This window comes from Hemiscyllium ocellatum, unplaced genomic scaffold (genome assembly GCF_020745735.1).
Source record: "Hemiscyllium ocellatum isolate sHemOce1 unplaced genomic scaffold, sHemOce1.pat.X.cur. scaffold_3408_pat_ctg1, whole genome shotgun sequence".
Classification (NCBI taxonomy): domain Eukaryota; kingdom Metazoa; phylum Chordata; class Chondrichthyes; order Orectolobiformes; family Hemiscylliidae; genus Hemiscyllium; species Hemiscyllium ocellatum.
The window spans coordinates 34,426-40,425 of NW_026868410.1; the positions used below are offsets into that span (position 1 = coordinate 34,426).

Below are 6,000 nucleotides of genomic sequence, written 5' to 3' on the forward strand. Positions count from 1 at the left end.
TATAAATAGACAAGGCAGGCACGAACATAGCAGACAATGAGGGAAAACGGGTGGATTAAACTGCAGTTATTTCAATGCAAAGGGCCAGACAGATAAGGCAGATAAACCCAGAGCATGGATGGGAACATGGGATTGGGATACCATAGGTATTACAGAAACACAGCTGAGGGAGCGACAGGCCAGCAGCTCGATGTTCCGGAGACAGATGCTGCAGGAAGGATAGAACAGGAGGCAAAACAGGCGGAGAGCTGGTGGTTTTGACTGGGGGAAACATCCCAGCAGGACCTAGAGGGAGTATTCATGCAGGATCGCCCAGTTAAACGATATTAGTGGAACTGAGAAATAAAAATTGGCCATTAGTTTTCTATGGTCGGACTACAGCGATAGGCAATGGGAGATGAAGGAGCAAATATGTCAGGAGATCTCAGATATCTCTTATAATATTAGGGTTGTAATGATAGGGGATCCTAACTGTTCCAAACGTGGACTGGGATTCCTACTAAGTTAAGCATTTGGATGAAAGGAATTTGTTAAGTGTGTTCCTGAAACTCCCAGTCATTATGTAAGTGGCCCAACTGGAGAATGGGGCTAAAGCTGACCTCCCCTTGGGAAACAAGGTCGGGAACGGGACTGAGGGGTTAGTGGGGGAGCCCTTTGGAAAGTCACCACAATTGTATTCGTTTGAAAATAGTGATGGAAAAGGAAAGGCCTGGCCCACAAGTTCAAGTTATTCAATGGAGCAAGATAGTATTCGACATGAATTTTTAAAGTAGATCTGGGGAGGCGATTTGCAGGTATGTGGATGGGTGTATGAATAGCAAAGATTTAGAGGGATATTGGCAAAATTGTGGCAAATGTGACTAGAAACGTCATGCAGGAGTTGGTCTGAAGGGCCTGTTTCCATGCTGTATATCTCTATGACCCAATGTCTTGAAATGAGTCCACATTATCGAAGAGGAGGTGCTGGAGGGTTTAAAACACAAAGGTAGATAAATCCCCAGGACGTGATCAAATGTAGCTCAGGACATTGTGGGAAGCTGGTGAAGACATTGTAGTAAAAAATGAGGTCTGCAGATGCTGGAGATCACAGCTGCAAATGTGTTGCTGGTCAAAGCACAGCAGGTTAGGCAGCATCTCAGGAATAGAGAATTCGACGTTTCGAGCATAAGCCCTTCATCAGGATGCTCGAAACGTCGAATTCTCTATTCCTGAGATGCTGCCTAACCTGCTGTGCTTGACCAGCAACACATTTGCAGCAGAAGACATTGTAGGGCCCCTAGCAGAGATATTTGTACCATAGAGAGCTATGTGTGAGAGGCTGATAGACTGGAGGGTGGCATTGTGGACAGTGAAGGTGGTTTTCTGAGATTACAAAGGCATCCTGATGAAATGCGTGAACAGCTGAAAAGCTGTAGATGGAGTTCAATCTGAATAAATGTGCGGGAATGCATTTGGTACAACAAACACGGGCAGGGCTTATACAATTAATGGTAGGACCTTCGGGAGTGTCGTAGAACAGAGGGACCTCAGGGTTCAGGTACATAATTCTTTGAAATTTGTAACATGGAGAGACAGGATAGTTTAAAAAAAGGTGCTTGCCTCATTTGCCTTCACTGCTCAGTCCTTTGGATATAGGAGTTGGAAGCCATATTGAGATTATACAGGCCATTGGTGAGTCCTCTTCAGGAATACTGTGTCCAGTTCTGGTCGACCAGTTATAGGAAGGATATTATTAAGCAGGAAAGGGTTGGGAGGAGATTTACTGGGATGTGGCTGGGTATGAAAGGCTTCAGTATGAAGAAAGGCTGAACAGGTTGGTATTTTTCACTGAAACCTGAATGTTGACAGATGACCTCATAGATGTTTATAAAATCATGAGGAGGATAGATCGAGTTAATGGGAGTTGTCTTTCCCATGGACAGGGGAGTTTCAAGGCAAGGCATTACATTTTAAGTTTAGAGGAGAGACATATAAAAAAAAGACATGAGGAGCACATTGTTACACAGAGGATGGGTTGTGTGTGGAATGAACTTCCCAAGGAAGGGGTGAATGTGGGGACATTTACAATGTTTAAAAGACATTTGGATTAGGGCAGAAATAAGAAAGGTATGAAGGAATATGATCCAGGAACAGGTAGGTGGGATGAGATCCGTTTTAGAGTATGGTTAGTGTTAACAGAACAGTGTGGTATGACTCTCTGACTATGATTATAATGTTGTGTCATTAATTAAGAAAGGCTGCAAGAGAAAGCCAGGGAGCTACAGGCTGATGAGCGAGACATCAGGGTGGGTCAGTTGTTCTGACAGGTAGGCCTTATTACGAACAGCCAGCATGGCTTTGTGCGTGGGATAACATGTCTCACAAACTTGACTGGAGTTTGCTCAAGATGTGACCAAAAACATAGACAAAGGCAGAGCAACAGACGTTGTTTCTGGCTTCCACAAACCCCTGTTCAGGGTGAAGCCTGATCCATTGGTTAGTAACGGTAGATAACAAAGGATCAGGGAGAGCTTGCCAACTGGATACAAAATGGGATGACAGTGAGAGACAGAGGATGGTGGGAGAGGGTTGTTGTTTAAACTGGGGCCTCTGACCAGCAGTGTGCTGTAAGGATTGGTGATGGGACCACTGTTGTGCACCATTTACATAAACAATCTGAGTGAAAAGAGAGCAGTCCCTGTTAGTATGTTTGTGGATACCAAGATTAGTGGAAGAGTGGGCAGGGAATATAGATATCGAAGGGGATATTAATCAACTGGGCCAGTGGGCCAAGGAATGAAAGATAGAGTTTAATTCAGGTATTGGATTTAATCAGACAAACCAGGGAGGACTAACACAGTTAATGGTTGGGCCCTGGAGAGTGTTGTAGAAAAGGGAGAGACCAAGGGGTGCAGTTACATTGTTCCTTGGACTGGCATCACAGGGGGACCGGGTGTTGAAAGCGGTAATTGGCACACTTGTCTTCATTGGTCAGAGCATTGAGTACATGAGTTGGAGATATTGGTAACACTGTCGTCAATATTTCTCCTGGGCAGAGGAGGCCACAGGGTTACCTTATAAAGGTTTATGAAACAATGTAGGGCCTAAGTACGGTGAATAGCCAAGGGTAGGTGAGTCCAAAGCTAGAGGCATAAAGGTGGGGTGAGAGAGTAAGGATTTAAAGAGGGAGCTGAGGGGCAACATTATCCACAGAAAATGGTGCATAGACGGAATGGACTGCCAGAGGAAATGGTAAAATCAAGTACAATTACAACATGGAAAAGGCACTTGGGCAGGTACATGGAGAGGGGAAGGTTTGAAAGGATATGGGCCAAACACAGGCAAATGTGACTCATTCCATTTAGGAAACCTCGTCCGAAGAATCATGCCGCACAGAAACAGACCCTACGTCTGCAGTTATTGGAGGAGAAGACTATCGAGACAACGCATGTTGTAGAGACTAAAGCAAGTTACAGCGTTATGGATGGTCATCTGGACTGGAGGTTTCAAATATGTGAAATAATTGGTGAGAGGGGAGGAGATGACAGAGATAGGAACTGTGATAGGAGTTAGAATGATTGAAGACACTGGTCCTCAATACAAGCCGTAGATAGTGTTGGAGAGGGAATAGGGAACAGAAAGATCCCAGATTGCATTACCACCCTCTCATGGGAGGCCTGCTTTCCCCTCAGTTGTTCTGATGCTCCCTAAGAAAGCACAGGACTGGACTGATAACTGGGAACTCCCGATGCTGTCTCATTACAACAAAACTTGCAGCAGGTATGGTGATTGAGCCTGGGTTGTGTCTGTACTGTGCTCCCCCTCCAGCACTTTCTCTATGTCCTGTCTTGTTAGCTGATGTTTGGATCCCTCTTACTACTTTCTGCTCTGTGCACTGGAGTGATCTTACCTGGCAGCAGGATTGATTGAAGACTCCGACCTCCCTGACTGTGTCTTTCCGGCTGACCAACCATCGTCCCAGCCAGCAGTTGGCAAGTCTATTGAGTCAGGAACTCCATGAGTACCTGTAGAAGACACAGAAAGGGGCAGAATGGGAAATTAGACTAATGCTTTGAGGGTGACACATATAGAATGGCACTGAGCCCCACATAGATCTGGAAAATCCCAGTCTCCATTCCTGACCTGTGCTGCCTCATCTCTCTGGAGCGGAGAATTCTGTTGGCTCATGATCTGGAGTAGCTTCAAAAGTGAGAGAGGCTGACAGAAGCAGCAATTAGACCCCCACAGTGAGGGATACCAGACGGTGAGGTACTGAGTCACTACACCAGAGCGCCGGGTCAAACAATTGTGCAGGAAGAAAGGGTTTTGATTCATGTTGCACTGGGATATACAAACTGTGAGCAGGTGAAGTGATGGCCTTGGGGCATTATTGTGTGACTATTTATCCAGAAAATCAGCAAGTGTTCTCTGGACACAAGTCCAAATCCCACCATTGCAAATGATTGAATGTGAAATAAATGCTTCAAAAATGATGTAATTAAAAACATGTAAGTGAGTATTAAACAATTGCTGATGTTAAGAAAAATCCACCGGTGCATCCCTGTCTTTGGTGAAGTAATCTAAGATGGGACTGGGATATCACAGGGATTACAGAACAACAGCTGAGGGAGGGACAGGACAGGCAGCTCAATGCCCCAGGGACAGATGCTGCAGGAAGGACAGAAGGGGAGCTGAGAGAGGAGGAGAGCTGCTGGTTGTGATTGGGGTGAAACATCACAGCAGGGACTGAGAGAGGAGATTCCTGCGGGACCGCCCAGTGACGCTGTGTTCATGGAATTCATCAGTAACAATGGGGCTTCCCTTTCCTCTGATTGTTCTACAGACCCCGATAGCCCCGCCCTCCTGCACCTTGACCTTCACAACATGGCGGCCCAGAGCGCTCCCTCTTCCCTCAAACAAATGGCGGCCGTGACCTGGGCCGCTTCCCCGATCAGAGACCGCCACCTCCTTCCCCGGGCCTGGAGGGGCTTTTTTGTGTTTTTTTTTACCTCTATCCGAGATTTGTGAATTCTGTCCGCTCCTTTCTCCCAGCGACGCTCCCACACACCGGCTCTGAGCGCACTCTCTGAAGCCGATCGCAGCTACTTGCCGGAGAATTCAGCTCCGTGTCTCTCCCTCTCCCTGTCCCGATCAGTGTGACACTGCGCATGTGCCACATAGGAACCAAACTGCGCGTGCGTCTGAGGTTTCCGGTGAGTTTATACAGATTATTCATAACTGAAGAGAATCATGGGTGAAATATTTGTCATTAACAACAGTTCTGTCGACTTACAGATATAGAGCTGGCTAGTATGAGAGTAGATTGTTCGGTCCAACTCAACCATACTGGCCAAGTATGTAAATTACCAGTCGTTCTGAGTTTGAAAACAAGTTTCTTACTCAATTTGTGCAAATCGATTGAAAATATGTACGTTATCAGATTTACATCACAACTATTTCTTAAAATCTCACATTGATTTATGACAGAGGTTTAACACTCCACTATGTAGTGAAAACGATCAATCCTGCAAAACAGTTTGCATTCTGACCAATCCTGACGCGTTCACTCCCGAGAATGCTTTGGCCCCGCCCCTCACTCACTCTGGTTCGAGGACCGGCCGCCGCTTGGTCCTCCAGTTCCGCCCCTTCCTCCCATTTGCAGAGTTGATTCGGGCGTGACTCAGCAGCTAAGCACCAGAAACATTAAGGGACAAGGGAATTTAGAGTCGATGTCTTGTGATGCGGTGAAAATATCCCGAATCTTGACCGGGAGGCCTGGGTTCAATTCACAGCGAGTGCAGGTGCGTCTAATAACAACTTTAAACAGGTTCATTCGGAAAAACAAGGGAACCGAGTAAAAACAATAGAAAATGCATACAATGTGGTGGGGTTCTCAATGTTCAGATGATTTTAGTCTTTACCAAGTGTTTCAGGGCCCCAATGGGTCCCAGTACAGACTATTCCACTCCACCTAGTGCGCAGCCAGATACCAGGATTGTGGGGCAAATTGTTGTGGTGGGA

The 6,000-nt window shown here is 46.2% G+C and overlaps 1 long non-coding RNA gene across 2 annotated transcripts in view; it reads right to left on the reverse strand.

Annotated features, from left to right (window-relative positions):
• The window catches only part of LOC132813164 (uncharacterized), a 29,451-nt gene extending 24,392 nt beyond the window's left edge, over positions 1-5,059 (reverse strand). For both annotated transcript variants that reach the window (XR_009643967.1, XR_009643968.1), the window contains exons 1-2: positions 4,989-5,059; positions 3,890-4,004 (exon numbers count right to left, since the gene is read on the reverse strand). This is a non-coding gene — a long non-coding RNA (uncharacterized LOC132813164). The remainder of the gene's footprint in view (positions 1-3,889; positions 4,005-4,988) is intronic.
• Positions 5,060-6,000: the final 941 nt, after the last annotated feature.